Source organism: Acomys russatus, chromosome 9 (genome assembly GCF_903995435.1).
Source record: "Acomys russatus chromosome 9, mAcoRus1.1, whole genome shotgun sequence".
Lineage (NCBI taxonomy): Eukaryota > Metazoa > Chordata > Mammalia > Rodentia > Muridae > Acomys > Acomys russatus.
The window spans coordinates 11,706,583-11,727,344 of record NC_067145.1 but is presented as its reverse complement, the minus strand read 5'-3'; positions in this window follow the sequence as shown (position 1 = coordinate 11,727,344).

The window sequence follows — 20,762 nt, the reverse complement described above, 5'->3', positions numbered from 1 at the left end:
TTATAATATTAAACACTTGTATTAGAATAGAAAACTTGCATTCATCTTGGCCAGGGTACCAAGAGAGGTGGTATTACTGACAACTTGCTGTATGGAGACAAGAACCTTGTGAATTTATTGCTTTTCAATAAATTTTGACATTGTAGAATGACAGAAATATTACTGTTTCTGGCATAGCATACTCATGACACTCCCAAGAGCCTGAGGCCAAGTGCAGTTAGTTAAGAATTGGATACAAATCTCATTATAGACTGATGTGAGCCATAACCATGTATAATGAGATCTGGTGTCCTCTTCTAGCATGTAGGTGTTACATGCAGGCAAAACACTGTATACATATAAATAAGTAAATACATCTTAAAAACAATGGCATATCATAAATTTCATATTAAAAAACTAGAGTTCGATACAAATGGCTGGGAGGAACATCTGAAATTTCAGGTGAGGATCCAGTGAGTCTCCTTGCATCCCTCCATGTTTCAGGACATGTCAGAATTCATATAGTCACTCCTGATTTGCATTTACAAGCAAAAATGATTGTAATCTGATGAAATAGAAGGAGCTTTGGTTCATATCATACTATAAGCTGGTGAAAAAATTAAGAAACCTGGAAATCGCAGGGAGCCTAGAAAAAATGTCGAGAAGTCAATAGAGTACATGTAACATAAAAGCATATCTTGTGCTATTAACAGGGAGATGTAGACTAGCACATAGGCAAAAGACCTGGATGAGGGAATAGAGGAAGGAAATGAATAAGAAAAATGTATTTATGCATTGTATTTATCATAAGTTATGATGTATATGTTTATCATAAGAAAATATCTATTCTTACCACATTCCCTATGGCAAGTTTCAAACAGAGACAAAAGACTTGTTTTTATTTTAATATTATCGTTCATCAGATCTTAATAGTATTTATAAGAATAAATTGTCTTATTAAAGGATTGCCTTGTGAAATTATGTTATTTGCATATCATTGTTGAATTATTACAATTACATCAAAAGTAACACAGACACATGGTGGTTAGCATAATTAGCCTAGGAGAATTACTAACTTATCCATTATTGTACAAGCATGAATAGAATTTTTCAAATATATTGAAATAATAGCTGATTTTGTATGTTTACCTTGTTTATATTAAATGTTTGGAATGAATTAATAAGGGGTCTTTTATCACGTTTTAATGTACATTCTTCTGTATTAAAGTTCACATTTATTATAAGGCTCTGTATAAAGTGTTCCTTTGAAATAATAACATGTTTTCCAAAGATAAACAAAGAATATATGGAATGACCTCCTTATGAGTACAATCATTCTCCTCCCATTCAGATACTATAGAACTATGCTTTTTGTGATCTTTATCAAGCTGTGTTTCAACCTTGCAATACTTATAGGAAAACCTTAGAGGGGTTCTTAATCTTATTAATAAATAAGAAAAATTACTCAAAAGAAAATTTGTCGATAAGTGTTAGAATTTAAGAGAAAAAAAAATAAAGCAAACAAAGTATAAACCATAGCAGGTGCCATGAAATGAAAACAAATAAGGAGAGAAAATGCAACGTTTGTATGTAGGATAAGATGGCTTCAGAGAAAATGTGAAAGTTAAGACTACCATGGAAGATATGGTTACTCTTTGGCCAGTGGATAAAAACTGATACAGAAAAGAAAGAGAAAAGTGTCCTACTTATATATTTTTAAAAAAAAGATGTCAGGCTTCATATTGGAGGATCCAGAGTAAAATGGGTGGAAGGTCAGAGTAATTCTTTATTAAGAAGACTCTGGTAGGGAAAAATACATTACCTCTATAAAAGAACAATCATTTTTCCTAGCACACTTAAGAATGGAATGCAAGTCTCCATGAAACACTTGAAATAAACACAGACAAATGATATCTTTATCCTGCATATGGAAATTCTCCAAAAATGGAGAGGCTGGTGATACATTTCAAAGGTTCACAGGGAATGGAACAGATCATGTTTAGATCGATAGATAGATAGATACATACATATATACATACATACATGCATACAAATTTCTTCAAAAAATGAAAATAGTGTATTTATCTTTCTGAATTTGTCCTTTTTTTTTTTTTGTCCTTTTTTTTTTAATGCAGAGATCACAATTTCACTTTTCCTGATGAACGTAAATTTTCCGTTATATGTGTATTAGAAATAAGTTCTGGATAGCAAAGAAAGTGAGTTCTCCATGCAGTTGAAGTTTCTTGACAAGGATGAGCTAGACTTCTGATTAGAGAGTTACACATTAGCCATATAGCAATGCTCCAGGACCAAGATTCACTTGACCTTTAACTGAGGAAGGGTGGCTGTTGACATTACCTTTTCCCCACTGGCTGGAGGGTGGCCTCACAGTACTTTGCAATTGATTAATTTTTTTAAAAAAAATTAGCACAAAGAAAGTGAAGCTAAGCAGGTAGAAGTCACTGCTGAAGTCACTCACTAGTCAATTAAATTGTGAGAATGCAGGAGATTCTTTGTGTAAACAAGTCTTTCCAAGTGGAGGGGATTAAAACATATGCACAAACTTTGATGTTAGCCATTGTAACTTGAAAAGATGGACTTTCAGAGTATTTCTAATTTACATTTCTCTGACAGATAATGATGCTATCTCATTTTTTAATAACCAAGGGGAAATTTGTGCTTCTTTTCATGACAACAGTCTCCACAATACATTAGTCTTCGTAATGATTCAGTGTTATGTTGTTTAGCTTTTATAGCTGCTTATACACTATAGTAGATATTGTCTAATACAGAATTGGCAAACAATTTGTCCCAATCTGTGGCAATTTACATCACTTGCATTTGTTTTGTTGCTAGGAATTATCTGAACCTCATGTACTTGCATTAGGCTCTCTTTGGGCTGCTCCTATATTGCTGGAGGGCTAGTCTGAATGTGCGTGCCTGTGCCTATAGTTCTCCCTAACAGTTAATGCAGTGGATCTCATAGCATTATATATGTCTTTGTTCAGTGTTAGAGATATGAATACAGTTATATTTTCTATAACTGAATATTTAGCTTGTCAAGCACAGTGTGCTGATAGCAGTCATAATGTATTTGGTTTTTTAAATGTATTTTCTTTAATCTTTGATTAAACAATAGTTGCTGTGTGTTCATTTCATCATCCTCTATTTCATTCAGTTTGTCTTTCCTAATACCAGTATCATGTTTTCTTACACACACACGTGTGTAAAATGTGTACACAGTGTATAGTGTAATTACAAGACAGGTACTGGGTTATCACCGATAGTATTATTTCTGCTTATATCTGAAAGTTCACTTTAATCAGTATTTCTGATATTTACAAAACTAAGAAAGAATCCTTAGTTGACTGAAAATATGGCTCAGAAGAAAAAGAAGAAGAAGAAGAAGAAGAAGAAGAAGAAGAAGAAGAAGAAGAAGAAGAAGAGAAAAGTACAAAATTTTTATGTACTATATCGGTGAGTTACATATTTAGTAAATGACAAAATATTCTACCAAAAGCTCTTTAATCATATTTATATTTTACATGAGTTAAAAGAGGAGTGGTAAATGAATATTTTAAAAGTGTATATATTTTATATGTGTTAAAGTTCTCTAAAAGTAGTTGGGCATGATGGTGCATGTCTGTAATCCTAGAACTCCAGGAGACAGTATCAGGTGGATCTCTGCGAGTTTGAGGCCAGTCTTGTCTACAAAGTGAGTCCAGGACAGCCAAGGCTACATAGAAAACAAAACAAAACAAAATGAAACAAACAGAAATTCTCTAGAAGACATTCAGTAACTCACAACCTTGAAAATTAAATTTAAAAAAGCATATAAATGGAGGAGACAAGCAATATTAATGTCTTTGCAACCTTTGAGTTGTGAGCCTTTGGTTTGAAAAACTTTAAAACCAAATAGTTTCGGCTGGCAGGTATAGTTTTAGTACTCAGAAGTCAGAGGCAGATAGATCTCTTTGAGATCAAGGCCAGTATGGGTAACATACTGAGTTTCAGGACAGTCAAAAATGCAGAGTGAGGCTCTTGCTCAGAAACCAACAAAGAAATGAGCAAAAGATACTATAAAGTTTATACTCGTGACCCACTTTCACCATTAGAAATTCAGTTTATATATTTTATTTATTGTTATGTTTCAAATTGCTAAGCCAAATGATATGCTTCATGTCAGTGCTTGATCAATCTGAGTCTGGAATTTCAAGAGAAACTAGCTCTTCGGGAATATACCACAGTGGAATCTTTGAAAGGAGGATTCATTTCTTACAGGATTTACAATCCACTCAAAGTTGTCAGACTTCTATTATTGTAAAACAATTTAAGAGCAATGGTAACAACTCTTGTTTCATCTTAACTCATCAAGAAGACATGAACTGTTCTACATAGTATCATCTGTTCTCTCAGCCTTCTCATGGTTGCACTTCATCAGAATTAAATGACTGTAATGACTTGCCATGATTTATCATTCAGAGGATGAATAAATCTATACTTTCTATTATTAATCTCATTACTTTTATGCATGACTTGACATTATAAATTATCTTGAAAAGAAAAATGTTTTGCTCATTTTTCTCTGGTGTAATGTATAAAGATGTAATTCCCATATTAAAAGAAACTACACATTTAGCAGAAAAAATTGTTTCTAACATTATCATTAAATGATTATTTTAGATTAAGTTCATTCTATGTGTTAGTTTTAAACCAAATAATAATACACATTAAGAATATAAATGACATTGGTTTTTAGGTTTTATAGGGTGTTAATATAGAAAAGGCAATGTTAAGAAGAGATTAAAACTTTGAAAAAGAAAGGAACTATTTGAAATTGGGAAATTGAAGATAATAGAATAAATATTATGAACTTATATAAATGTGTAATGTCATAATGAAATACATCAATTTCTGTAATATATAAAGACAAGTAATAAATAAGTTACAAAATAGATTCTTAAATTGTCTATATATATATTATATATATAAATAGATTACTAAAATATATTTTTTACATTAATTCCAGTTTTTATCTTGTGTTTAAAACAATCTTACAAACATTTCTACTTAGGGAGATCCAAGATGTCTGTACTGATCACACACTGCTTCTGATCAGCAGAAAACCAGGACTCGACAGCAACCTAAAAACCAAACTGAGAGCTACAAAACACCAGTACTGCTGATTCCCAGGTAAGAGGGATCCACAGTGTGTGGAGCACAGGTGGATCTGAGCCCTGGCCACCCAGCTAACTGACTGAAAAATCCAAGGGAACAACCCACGTTAGCTGCTATCTTAAGACAGACTGTGAGAGACACCCATGCAGCTTTGGGCTCTCTCCACCCATTTGCTGCTTACCGGATCTGGGACACAGAGCAGATAGGCAGAGCTGAGTCTCAGCACTGGCCGCAATCTACATTAGTTACCATCCTGCAAGCAGCTTTGGGCTCAGATCTCTTTCTCTGCTTGCCAGCTGCTACTGGCCTAGCACATCTGGGTCACAGAGCAGATAGTCAGAGCCCTGCCATCTCAAAAAGTCCTGTGGAGCACCAGAGCAGCTCTGGGCTCTGATCTCTCACTGTCCTCCTGAAGCCTACTGGTCTGATACAGCTAGGACACAGAGCAAACGGACTGAGCACAGACACATTAAGGGCCACAATTTACATTAGCTGCCATCCTGTGGCATTTTATGATCCCATCTTATTCATAGTACATTTTGTTTCATTAACCAAATGCTTCTTCTATTAGAATAAGCTAGAGAGAGTGCTCAGCCACTAAAGGCTAGACTCAAAACCAAAAAATATAAGAAGTCTCAACCATTTAAAACAGTGGGACATTTCATTTTTATTTCCTAGATGTGGCTTTAAATTCCACACAATTCTCCTACAAGCGTCCAATGTGTTCCTGGGGTTCAGACTTATCTTCTTTGACCCATTTATGCTGTTTAATAATAATTTAGACTTCAACTTTTTAAACATTTTTGTTTGTGATGTTCCAGAAACAGATGCTACACCATTAGCTGTAGCCTTTCACTGCCTATGTACAGCCATGCATGTGAACGGAGCCAAAGGTTGATGCTGTACTCATCTGAGGATTCTTCCCATGTCTCATCTTTTCCGGCCTTGGATTTCCACTTTTTACTTGCTTGTTTTATGGTTTTTTTTGGGGGGGGTATTTTTTGGGGAGAGGTGTCTTATCTTCAGTGGGTAAAAGTAAAAGCTCCCCCATAATCAGCTTAGAAAACTCTATCCTTCTCTCCCATGTCAATGCTAACATATATTGGATTCTCAGTGTTCACCTTTTCATCAACACAGGGATTCATTTCTGTGTTGTTTTGATTTTTTAATTTTATAGTTTTCATGTTTACACTTCCCTGAGTAAAATCTATAATTCTCTGTGGCTATTAACCTAAATTTGTGATCATTACATAGCAGTATTTTAAATCAGTTTTTAGAAATTCCATATATGCTAGATAGGTAGAAGGAGAAACTGTACAAAATTATACTATAGGTGACATGGTTGATAGTTTATACCTCATGAATACAGCAGATTTTAGAAGCTTCCAGATGATGTTACCCATATCATATTTGTACATAAATTGTGAAAAGATGAATCTTAAGAGTTTCTGAAGTAAGGGTAGACTCCAGGTTTTCAAACTTCCCTAACCTTTCTTTTATTCTTATGTATTTATTTATAGGGACACAAATGAGTGTTTTGCCTGCATGGATGCATATGCACAACATGTATACTTGGTGGCTTCATAAGCCAGAAGAAATGGTCAGATCCCTTGGAATTACAGACAGTTGGACGGTACCATGTGGGGGCTATGAATAAAATCCAGGTCACTCTATCAATTCTGGTTTTTTAGAAAACTCTGCTAAACACACTTCTGAGGTTAATGAACAGCATTTCATAGACAGAGTTTGCTGCCAGGTTTCAGCACTAAAGATTCATTGAAACACACACACACACACACACACACACACACACACACACACACACACACTTCCACTTATACAATGTTTCTATTTCCATTTTTGAGAGTCTCTTTATAGCTCATGCTGTTCTTGTATTTATAATGAGATTCATCTCTCAGTTTCCCAACTGCTAAGGCTCCATGTGTGAACCACTATCCTCTAATGTAATTAATATGTTTACAATATTTGAACTACACTAACACTAGAGATTACAACTGAAACTATTCATCACTTGTATCTAATAATATGTGTTAACTTTCAATAAAAAACATGATTACCCTCAGCCATTCCAACTTGAGTTGTTAAGTAGCAAATGAATTTTTTTTTTTTGTAATTGTGTGGTTATCTCATACCCAATTAAACTTGTAATTTTTGGATTGTTATCCTATTAATCTTTTATTAAATTTTCTAATGTTATACTGAGAATTAAATAACAATAACAGTACCTTAGCTTAAATTTGGTGATAGAAAGGTATCAGAGTTAATGTCATTGAATCATCTAAATCCAGAATTTCTATATTTTCCCTCAGTTCTGCTATGCACTCCTATTATGGAAATATAGTATCTAAGTCAAGGAAAGACAATTTTACTTAAGGCTATGCCTCCTGCTATGTCAAATGTGCTTCAGTGAATGGTCCTACATCCATAAGAGTAGGAGAAGCACAAGTTATATTTAATGACATACTAAGTGTAAATTTAAATGGCATGAGTAATTTAATAAGTAATTTTCATCAAATTTAAAATCGTGATCCTGGAGTCTTTTTTTTTTTTCTCTTCTAAAAAATCTTGACACATACAGAGACATGATATAGTATATTTCTAACTGTGTGATAAGGTTTTCAGATAAGACAAAGCTATGATTCTTAAATTTCCATCTCCATATGTTTTCTTAAAAGACTAAATTTGTGAATTCCTTTTATTTTTCTCACAGATATTTTAGATTATACTACCATGGAAAGACAATCTAAGGAAATGGAACATTTAAATTCAACTAAACATATCTTAATAATGAGGATGTGAACACCACTCATAAGATTTACCCATTAAAAATATCCATTATACTTTGTTACTTTAATTCAAAGTCTCTCTGAAATCTTGTTTAGGAAACAATAAAAAATGGGAGAGTAGATGATAAGTAGGCATAACACATATCCAAATTAATACTATTGATTCTATTATATTTTAAATAATAAATATGACCTGTGATAGAGATAATGGAGTAGAAATATGACAAGAAGGTAGATTGTGTCATAAATAATGTCATATATTATATACAGATATATGTAGGTTTATTGGCTGTAGCTTTTCACTGGTCCCCAAACAAGTATTCAGAAAAGAAGTTAAGAAGGAATGCAGAAGAGAAAGAGTGTGTGCATGGAGAAAGAGAGAGAGAGAGACAGAGACAAACAGAGATAGAGACAGAGAGACAGAGACAGAGAAACAGAGAGGTGGAAAAGAAGAAGAGAGGGGGAGACAGAGAGAGAGCAAGAGTGGGGTATGACTTTCTCACGTACTCTGGTGCCTCACATTTGACCATGTCCCCTGTAGGGGGAGACCTGGTGGCACTCAGAGGAAGGACAGCAGGTCACCAAGAAGAGACTTTATACCCTATGAGCATATACAGGGGGAGGTAATCCCCCTCAGGAACAGTCATAGGGGAGGGGAATAATGGAACAATGGGGGGGGGAGGAATGGGAGGATACAAGGGATAGGATAAACATTGAGATGTAACAAGAATAAATTAATAAAAAAAAAAGAAGTAAAGCTTCATATGTTTTGATGAAATGCCTTTAATATAATTCGTTCCTTCTCATATTACCTCTTTTATGCTTCTCTCTCATGTTCCTTGACCCATAATCCTTCTATTCTAGTTACCCCCTTTCTCTCCGTAACTCTAAATATTATTTTTCCTTTTTTGAGAGATTTTCTCCACTAGTTCCCTTACTATATATATAACTTTTGTAGTTATTCACAATGTAACACACATGAAAAGGTTAAAAGCTATCATCTACATATGAGATGAAACATACAATGTCTTTTTTTCTGGGTTATCTCACTATGTGTGATTTTTTTCAGTTTTATTCCTTTATACGGAAAAACACAATTTTATTTTTTGTATTCATCAGCCGAAGGACATCTTGGCTTTTTCCCGTTATGATGAGTAGAGCCACACTGAGCATGGATGACATGTTTATATTTAAGAGTACTTTGAATACATGCTTGAATGGTATATCTGTATAAATTTTAACTTTTATTTGACTGTTGTATTTGACATCTAATAAAATACTTGTAGATAAAACAAACACACATGAAAAAGATAATTCATCATGGTCAGTTGGCTTCATCCTGGAATTACAAGCATGGCTTGGTGTAAGTGAAACAAAAAAAATGTAATCTACCACATAAAAGTGCTGTAAGTCAAAAACAGATGATCATAATCAATTATATATATATGGGATACATCAATAAAAGAAAGATATTATATAGCTATGCCACAGCCAACTTCACACTGTACAGAGAGAATATCAAATCATATCACAAAAAGCATGAACAAGGCAAAAATCTCAAATGCATTAACTGAAGTATTGGACCAATAATAGCAGTGAAGGGTATCAAGTAATACTGCTAGAAAACAAAGATATCAAAGAATCCTCAGTTTCAAATGATAAAACTTTATACATAAAAAAACCTTAAGTACGCCACATGAAATTGTCTCTAGCTGGTAAATACTTTCAGCAAAGAGACACAAAATTATCACACAGTAATCAGTAGCCTTCCTGTATACAAAGACAAACATACTTGTATAATAAAAATCTTTAAGACATTGATGGAAAAAAAGAAATTAGACACCAGAATAATGAAAAAGCTCATTCAATTTTTTAGCATCATCATATTTACAATACATTAAAATAAGATATTTGAGTGCTCAGATATTCGTTAAGTAGGGAGAGGTAAGACAAACTGTGGCAAACTTGAGATACTGTATTGTATCCATTCTAATTCCTTTGCATTGCTGTCCTTTTTCCAGCACTCAATCATACATAGGCCTCAAAGGAAATGTATTTGTATTTCACACAAATGTTACACTCACTATGGTCTTGAAATAATTCACCTACACACTGTTTCAGTAATCTGGAACAAAAATTTAAAGATAAGGGTGGTATCCAAACCACTTTAACCATAGTAATATCCTTTTGGAGATGCCTTCAGAAGTCCATAAAATCCTGGTTGACAATAGTATGATGTGATTTCACAGCTGATGGTGTCTTTAAATAGTCTTTGCTATGCATTGTTGATGATATTTACATTTTTCTCTAGATATATATAATTCACATTTGTACATATGAGTATATATATTTACATATGTATATATGTATGTGGCCATTAAAATTATTTACTCTTATTTTGCTTCACTAAATAATTTTGAGATTTTTTCCATTGTAATATGTAGCCATATATACGTAAATGATGAATTATTACATGTGCATCACTATAAATAAAGTATGTAATATATTTAATAGGTTAAAACACATATTATCTACCAACACACCAAAAAATAAACTAAATTTGTGACATAACATACATATAGTTAAGCAGACTGCATATATTTCCAAAGCCAGTTTATCACTTTGGAGAAATACAGTACTATAGTGGGAACATTCCTAGGAGAACATTTTTTTAAGCTAAATTATACTGCCTTTTGTGATTACTAATTTATAAGCCATACAGTTCCTCTTTCGCAGAGAAGGAAACCCATATAGAGGATCTATTTTAACATTTAGATCTTTTCTCATGGTTTTATAAAAGGAAATGATTTAGTTATAAAGTACTCAAACCATTTCATCTTGTGCATTACCAAATTCCAGATAACATACGAGGACTAGAAAAAGACATTAAAAGACTAATGCTAATCCATTCATGAAATTCCTATTTAATAGTGACTAATTGTCAGCAAATTGCTTGGAATTAATGGCAGGCTTGAGGAGTTGGTTAGGCTTTAGGTTTGCCTCAAGTTTTCCTGTTTAATTTAATACTTAAGACTGAGTTGCCCAACATTCCAAAAATATATGCACAAAAGTTTGACTGGTTGTAGGCTGATATATTTCAAGAATTCTGTCTCAGAGGTCTGCTTGTGTTTGCCAGGTACAGTGTAGCTGCCTGTTCTTGTGTCACACCCACCTCCTTCACTTGAATTGTAAAATAAGAGAAATATTTATAGCTCCATATATTACATTTTAAACAAGTAGCTCTTCTCTAAATATTGTTTTCATTATTTCTATTGGTCAAATAAAGAAAATAATGAATTACTTAATTTCAGGTAGCCTATTTTTATCATAGTATAAATCTAAAATGCAGAATATAGAAATATTTTAAATTTCATACAGATTACTTCTGTGCATATTTAGAATATTCTTGATGTGTTTTACCTTGTCATAGAAAATTTCACTATCCATATGGCTTGTATCAAATTTATAGTTGTCATAAATTTTTGGTGAAATTACAATAAAAATACCTTTTTTCCCATTTACTTTTCTAAAACTAGCGCCTAAAATATAACACTCATAAAATAAGTTAAGTTTTTATAAACTTATGCATATATATCTACTTTACATAAAATACCCCAAATACATAAATATTGATACAAAATACAAACTTTCCATATCATTCGCATATCAAACATTAAATGAAGAAAATACTGTAGAGGATTAACTAAATATTGAATTTAAAATACTTCTACTTTTTTTCAGGAGTACAAACTAAGTAGGTTGTATAATCAAAATTACATAGTAGAAGAACATTTTCTTATTAATGAATTCATATCACTCATTCTACATTTGTCTACTATGAAATATTTAAAGTTAACTTGTTTCAAATATGTATGCTCACATACACATGTATATTATTAGATAGATTTGTTTATATTACACTGCTTCATAGAGTAAATTATTTTTACTTTTCTAAATTATTGAGCAAGGTATTGATACCCATGACTATTTGAAATTATTTTTATCACTGGAAATCATATGATTGGAATCTTCTGAGTTATAAATAAAACATATAACTTATTGGTAAGATTAATTGCAACAAATTTTAATTATAAAATATGTTCTAGAACACATAAAACAAACACTTGAGAAATCAATTTATGTGCAGTAAAAGCCTTTCTTATCATAGTGCATATTAGAATTCCTGATGGGTTTGAGGCAACCACTTGATTTTTTTTTTCTATTTTTCACTTTAGAGCCGTCCTGTCATGTAAAATGTGGGTACCCTGATTTTTGTCTCAATGGAACAGAAAAGATGATAAATTTTTAACACTTTAGTTATATTGACTGAGACAAGAACAAACTCTCATTAGATTCTAGCTCTTTCTTGTATTCTTGCTCTCCTTAATTTTTAAATCACAGTATTTGTACACTTGCCGTGGTGAAAACAGTTTGCGAGGAGCTGTGAGTATCTCAAGAATATCAGCTTACTTTTAACATAAGGTCTTTAATAATTCTTCCTATTTCAATATTGTAAATGCAAAGAAGTGTTTTAAACTAACACTATGGCAGTGAGAATGAAGTATTTCACATGAGAACATAAGAATAATACACAATATTCACGTACTATAACAGTTTCTGCAATTATCAGCTTACAGCATTGGCCTCTGTGTTTTGGAAGTCTAGTATGTCAAGATATAATGACAGAATAAATACGTTACCATGCCAAGAACTCATGGACTGGATGCTGCTCAACTCTAGACACAGTGGAGTAAAAAGGAGAAATGAAATTGTCTGAATTCCAAAACCCATCTTGTGCACACTCTCTGTGATTCAGCTGTCTTCAAGAAGAACACAGCACATAACCAAAATATTCTATCAACCTCAAATAGTGTCATGACTAGAGACTGAGGGGTTTTGTTGTTATTTGATTTGTTTTATTGTTTTTGTTTTATGTATGTTTTGGTTTGAGACAGTGTTTGTGTAGCCTTGGCTGTCCTGAAACTTTCTCTGTAGACCAAACTAGCCTGGAACTCACACACATTTGCCTGTCTCTGCTGGGATTAAAGCCTTGTGACACCCTCTGCTGGCTGAGACTGAGTTTTTAAAATATTTACTTATCAACATATGTGTCCAGTTATTACAGAGACTAGCAGATTCTTTGATGGTAACCTTTGAAAAAATAAACAAGATTTCTTAAACTGTATATGAACACTTTTTACAACTAAATCATAAAGTGCAAGGTATGTATTTATTTAAAATGGTGAGATCAGTAACTCACGAAAGCTGTAGTGCAGTATTATTAAAAATAACATAAACAAGTAAGAGAATACATGAAAAAGTTTAGTAGAGTAGGTAATAATTCATTAGTGCAAAATAATCTCAATGGCAGGGAAAATCTCATTAAAACAACTCTTAAAAATGACAACCTTCAATAGAAATGATCCCTCATAGTATACCCTATGAGCATATACAGGGGAGGTAATCCCCCTCAGGAATAGCCATAGGGGAGGGGAATAAGGGGAAAATGGGAGGACACAAGGGATAGGATAACCATTGAGATGTAACAAGAATAAATTAATAATAAAAATTTTTTTAAAAATGACAACCTTAATGTATTCCTGTGAATAAACATTCAGTTTTAAGAAAACTTTTATATTAGTGGAGTAAATTACAAACATGTATTTGTTCAGATTTTCTCCTTCCTGTATTCTATAATTTATCTTCCTCTATTTTTCACTTTCACACATTTGTAAGCTATCATTCATATCTATTTTAGTTTTCATTATAATCCACACAAACAATGAAATTTACAAAAATTTAAATTTATGTCAGTGGTTGTTTTATGCTTATGGATAAAATAATTATTACGTTTATTTAATATACAAACTTAACTTAGCATTGTGTTCACTTATTTACTCATAGTTTATTTTTAATTTAGTTATTTATTCCATCAGATGTTTCTTTAGTATAGATTGAATCAAAAAATTGCCTGGGTATAAATATACAGATAGATGCCTGGACACCTGGAAAGAAAGACAATTGGATAGATCCATCATTCAGCGAACATAGATATATTTAGTATCTCTATTTGTGTGAAATTTCACTATCAATTTAGTTTCAATATTAAGCTGTTGAAGTCTATTTTATATGCAAGCATAATACAGTCAACATATATCAGAAAATTGCAGATCTATCCCAGGCTTGACCTAAATTATGTTCATTATACTATAGTGTGTGTATTCTTTTACTATTTTTTATTTATCAAGAAATTACAGATTAAGGTGTTTTACAAAGTTTGAACTTGGTAGTATATTTCTCAAGGGTTTTTACTTAGCTAGCATTTTATTCTGATACACTACCAGGTATTTAGGTAAGAATAAGGTAAAAACTACTCATACTTTCCCATTAAGACTAGTTAAATTAAAAATAATTTTGGGTGTCTATAAATGTTTTCTATTATCCAATCGAATATAAACGATTATAATTTCTCATTCCAATCACTTATGCTTGTTTTTCCTATTAGTACATAAAATAGGCATTCCGTGCTCCATCCTTTCACCATTTACTATAAAATTGTATTAGTCAAGCTATTTACCTTAATAGACATCATATTTCCTCCTTAGAAATCATTTGAGAGAAAAAACAAAGTACATTAATTTTACCATGTAAATCTGTTTAATGTATCTGTTAATATCAAATGTAATATGAAATCTAGGTGAGAAAAAATGTACTGAGAAATATGTATCTAGACATACACTGAAAACAAACTGCTAATGTTCCTGAATGCTTCCACCTTAATCATTCTCAGTGACAGTAGAAAGTTAGCTAGTTGATACCCTAGATCATCTGCAAATGCTCAATTCCATTGGTTTTCTATGAAGATGTTGTCATGGCAACATCTCTGTGGATGTACCAACCCATTATTTCATTAAAATGGTGCCCCAGAAAAGTTTTGAAATAGGTTTACCCTTGACAGCTCATTAAACTGGTAACTTTCAGGTGAAGAGTGTATTGGGATGCCTGTGGAAATGTTACTCTCTACTAGAGCAAAATGCCCAGAGCTTAGTTAAAATAAAAGTCTTCCAAAATATTCATATACCAGATGATAACAGTTGATGATAAGTTGCTAATAATCCAGCGTATAAATTCCTTTTATTCAATTATCCTACCAATTTAAAAATACATAAAAACTTGCTGTCGATGGTAACACCTCTTTTATCCTACTGGTGGTAACATTCAAATCATAATTCAGTCAGATCAAAATTTTTATTTTAAAATGTATACAGAGAACTGGATGGTCCTGCAAAAAGAATAAAGCATATTTAACAAACTTGGGAATAGTGCTGATCGTTGGCTGCTTCATTGTCTTTTCTGTTTGGATCTTATGTTATTTGTTTAGTTCACAGCATTTATTGATTCAAATTCAAACTTGTCCTAGTTCTGCTCGGCATAATTTTATTTATCACAATCTGCCTCACCTGTGAGGTATAGATTTCAAGAAGTTCAGTGTTGTTTTTCTTTCTGTATATACCTTGTGTATATGCATGTACATGTTCCATCTTGTGCATGATGAGTGTGTAAAAACATATCATTGCGTGTATCTTACAGGAAAAAACTATAAGTCATTCATTAGTCCATGTCACTGTCATCTTTTTTTCTGTTAGATCTTTACCTAGTAAGCCAGCAGACTGCTCAGCACACAATAGATATTTCTTTGTCTTCGCCTCCCTGCACTAAAATTACAAACATGTGCCAACTGGATTCCTTGTCTTTTTCTTCATAGGTATGGAATTTTGGGTACTCAAAGTACTCAAACACTCAAGTACCTGTTACCAGGAAATTAATTTACTACCTTATCTATTTGTACTGCTTTTAAATATGTATATTTATTATACATTATAATTCAATCATAATGAGAGATTATCAACAACTAGATATAAAACTATTGTAACCAGGCACTTAACATAACTGTCAACATCACAATTGAAATGAAATGGAATTATAAAATAAAGCAGTGTTTTTTGCAGCAGTTGTTTTAATTAGAGTTACTTATCAGTACATGAGTTGGTATTGTATATAATGCTTTCATACTAGACAAAGCATAACATATAATAAATAATAAACCACGCAAAGGCATAAGAGTGCTTTACACTAGACAGAATGATGTAGAATTTAAATTTATAAATTGCTCAACTCTAAACATTCGCTTATAGTTCTCAGTTCACTGTTTTGTGTAACTAAAGCAAGGAATGTGAACCCACGGATATGTAGAAAATTAATTGAAGTTATAGAGAGTACCATTTTTTACCCCCAACTCATAATAAATCCTTCAAACTTTAGTTGGAAATAGTAATTTTGCTGTGTGCTATCATTAAAATTTTCAGCTTCCTAAACAACATACTAAAAATACTGAAATATATAATGTATTTTAAAGTGTTAGAGAAAATTTTGAGCTATCATATTAACTGAATTTATAAATCTATAATAATATCTATCACACTATATATGTGTGTATAATATACGTATAAAACTTATATAGATATCATTAACTAAAATAAAAATTATGAGTATGTTATTCATGTCACTAGCACCTTAGTAAGCTGAAATCAGCATGGACTACAGAAGATGTATTTTGCTACTCTTTCTTCCATTATAATAAGAAAGAATCTTTATTTTTTATTGCTGAGTTCCCTTAATCATTTGCATTTACACTTACTCTAGGTTTTTTTTCATGGAAGACTGATAGTTTAATATGACAAGTGCCAATATAACATTTCAGTGTTGCTCTAATAGGACACTTAAGTGACAAGAGACATCATTTCCATCATCTGATCTTTGTTGTTGTGACATTTGGCTTTCAGAGACACAACAAAAATATTCATCATTAATCTGGGGCATACACCATATCAAGGATGGCATTTCTCAAGTCTAGTCAAGAACTTTCGTTGTTCATAAGATAAAACTCATGTTCAATATTACTCAGCATTCTTTCATACTGCCCAGGCCCTCTTGTTTTGAGACACAGATAAATCATTCAATTTTCTCACCACAAACACAATAGCAACTTCCATGTGGTATAAGCTATGATCCTGGGTCAAGGTCATAGCTATAGGTCAAACAGATTAAAAGTAAAGTATGCACAATCTTTTCTTGGAAAAAGGTTTATTTAAATGAGTAAAAAGTGCTGCCACCTTTCTTGATGAAAGTTTCCTTGTGTAATTGGTATGTGGCTGTTATCACTGGGAACTGTCACATGTGTGTTTCTGTACATGTACATATGTTTAAATCCAATAGTAGGCATAAAAATAACTACCTTGGATAGGTAAAACTTGTGTTACTGAATCTGTGGATAAAATCCATCTCAGTAAATGTGACCATTTTTTAATATTTAATTAATTTTTTCATAGTACATCTCAATGTTTATCCCATCCCTTGTATCCTCCCATTCCTCCCCCCCCCATTTTCCCATTATTCTCCTCCCCTATGACTGTTCCTAAGGGGGATTACCTCCCCCTATATATTCTCATAGGGTATCAAGTCTCTTCTTGGCTACCTGCTGTCCTTCCTCTGAGTGCCACCAGGTCTCCCCCTCCAGGGGACATGGTCAAATGTGAGGCACCAGAGTACGTGAGAAAGTCATATCCCACTCTCCACTCAACTGTGGAGAATGTTCTGACCATTGGCTAGATCTGGGTAGGGGTTTAAAGTTTGCCACCTGTATTATCCCTGGCTGGTGCCTTAGTTTGAGCGGGACCCCTGGGCCCAAATCTGCCTATCATAATGTTCTACTTGTAGGTTTCTAGGACCCTCTGGATCCTTCTACTTTGCTATTCTCCCATACTTCTCTCATCTAGAGTCCCAATAGGATGTCCTCCCTTCTGTCCCAGTTTCCTGGTAAGTGAAAGCTTTCTTGGGACATGCCCCTTGGGCTAGTATGGAGATATAAGTGAGTATATACCATTTGATTCTTTCTGCTCCTGGGTTAACTCACTCATTATGATCATTTCTAGCTCAATCCATTTGTCCACAAATTTCGGGAATTCCTTGTTTTTAATAGCTGAGTAGTATTCCATAGTGTATATGTACCACAGTTTCTTTATCCATTCTTCTACTGATGGACACTTAGACTGTTTCCATGTTCCGGTTATTATGAATAATGCTGCTATGAACATGGTTGAGCAAATTTTCTTGTTGTGTGCTGGAGCATCTTCTGGGTATATTCCAAGGAGTGGAATAGCTGGGTCTTGAGGAAGCCCTAATCCCATTTTACTGAGATAGCACCAGATAGATTTCCAAACTGGCCGTACTAGTTTGTATTCCCATCAGCAATGAAGGAGTGTTCCTCTCTCCCCACATCCTTGCAAGCATGTCGTGGCGCTTGAATTATTTTTTTAAATGTTATTTGCATTTATTAACCTGAGGTAGGAACAGCATAGAGAAAAACATGCTCCCCATTGCACTCCTCCCTTTGATTATTCTGGGTCACACACTGAATTACTTTTTATTAGACAAAGGAAATGTATTAGAGAGCTGTTGATCAGAACACTAAACATAAAGACATAAAAATATTGATCTACAGTTTTTACTTTATAATTTTTAAAATTAATTTATTCTTGTTACAACTCAATGTTTATCACATCCCTTGTATCCGCCCATTCTTCCCTCCCTCCCCCTTTTCCCATTATTCCCCTCCCCTATGACTGCTCCTGAGGAGGATTACCTCCCCCTGTTAAACCAGAAGCAGAAAGACTCAAATGGTATATACTCACTTACATCTGCATACTAGCCCAAGGGGCATGTCCCACGAAAGCCTTCACTTACCAGGAAACTGGGACAGAGGGGAGGACATCCTATTGGGACTCTAAATGAGAGAAGCATGAGAGAATAGCAAAGTAGAAGGATACAGAGGGTCCTAGAAACCTACAAGTAGAACATTATGATAGGCAGATTTGGGCCCATTGGTCCCGCTCAAACTAAGGCACCAGCCAAGGACAATTCAGGTGGTAAACTTTAAGCCCTTACCCAGATCTAGCCAATGGTCAGAACATTCTCCACAGTTGAGTGGAGAGTGGGATATGACTTTCTCACGTACTCTGGTGCCTCATATTTGACCATGTCCCATGGAGGGGGAGACCTGGTGTCACTCAGAGGAAGGACAGCAGGTAGCCAGAAGAGACTTGATACCGTATGAATTTTTGATCTTAGCCATTCTGATGGGTTTAAAATGGAATCTCAGAGCTGTTTTGATTTGCATTTCCCTGATGACTAAAGAGGTTGAACATTTCTGTAAGTGCTTCTCAGTCATTTGATATTCCTCTGTTGAGAGCTCTCTGTTTAGTTCCAAGCCCCATTTCTCAGTTGGGTTATTTGGTTTGGTGGTGTTTAATTTCTTGAGTTCTTTACATATTTTGTATATTAGACCTTTGTCAGATGTAGGGTTGGTGAAGATCTTTTCCCAGTCTGTAGGCTGTCGCCTTGTTCTCTTGACAGTGTCTCCTGCCTTACAGAAGCTTCTCAGCCTCATGAGGTCCCATTTATTAATGGTTGACATTAAGGCCTGGGCCGTTGGTGTTCTGTTCAGGAAGTTGTCTCCTGTGACAATATGTTCCAGGCTCTTCCACACTTTTTCTTCTAAGTGACTTAGTGTCACTGGTTTTATGTTGAGGTCTTTAATCCACTTGTATTTGAGTTTTGTGCAAGGTGACAAATATGGGTCCACCTGCATTTTTTTAAACATAGACCTCCAGTTAGACCAGCACCATTTGTTGAAGATGCTATCCTTTTTCCATTGAATGGATTTGGCTTCTTTGTCAAAAATCAAGTGTCCATATGTGTGTGGATTCATATCTGGGTCTTCGATTCGATTCCACTGATCAACCAGCCTGTTGCTGTGCCAGTACCATGCTGTTTTAATTACTATTGCTTTATAGTACAGTTTGAGATCAGGTATCGTGATTCCTTGGAGCACCTTTTATTGTACAAGATTGTTTTAGCTATTCTGGGTTTTTTGTTTTCCATTTGAAGTTCAGAATTGATCTTTCAATGTCTTTAAAAAATGTGTAGATATTTTGATAGAATTGCATTGAATCTGTAGATTGCTTTTGGTAGGATGGCCATTTTTACTATGTTAAATCTCCTGATCGATGAGCAAGGAAGATCATTCCATCTTCTCATGTCTTCTTCAATCTCTTTCTTCAGAGTTTTGAAATTTTTTTCAAACAATTCCCTGACTTGCTTAGTTAGAGTAACTCCTAAATATTTTATATTGATTGTGGGTAATGTGAAGGGTGTGGTTTTCCTAATTTCTCCCTCTGCAAGCTTGTCATTTGTGTATAGGAAGGCTACAGATTTTTTTGAGTTAATTTTGTATCCAGCCAATTTGCTGAAGGTGTTTATCAGCCTTAGGGGTTCTCTGGTGGAATTCTGAGGGTCACTTATGTACACTATCATATCATCTGCAAACAGGGATAATTTGACTTCCTCCTATCCCATTTGGATACCCTTGATCTCCTTTTGTTGTCTTATTGCTCTGGCTAGAACTTCGAGTACTATATTGAAGAGAAATGGAGAGCCACTCTATTGTTAGCTCTGGAAAATATACTTTAGGATATGTAGAACTTGCATCCATGAGTATTTGTCATTTTCCTATCCCCAGAGGCTTTGCCTTCACCCCTGATTTTTCTTACTCTTGTTTCACATGAATTATGTCTTAATAGTTTCTACTTCAATGCAGTCAACTGCTTTTTCTTTTCTGACAGAGATCTGAAAGAGTCTAAATACCCTGATGGCAACCTGCCCAGAATCAGCTGCAGGTAA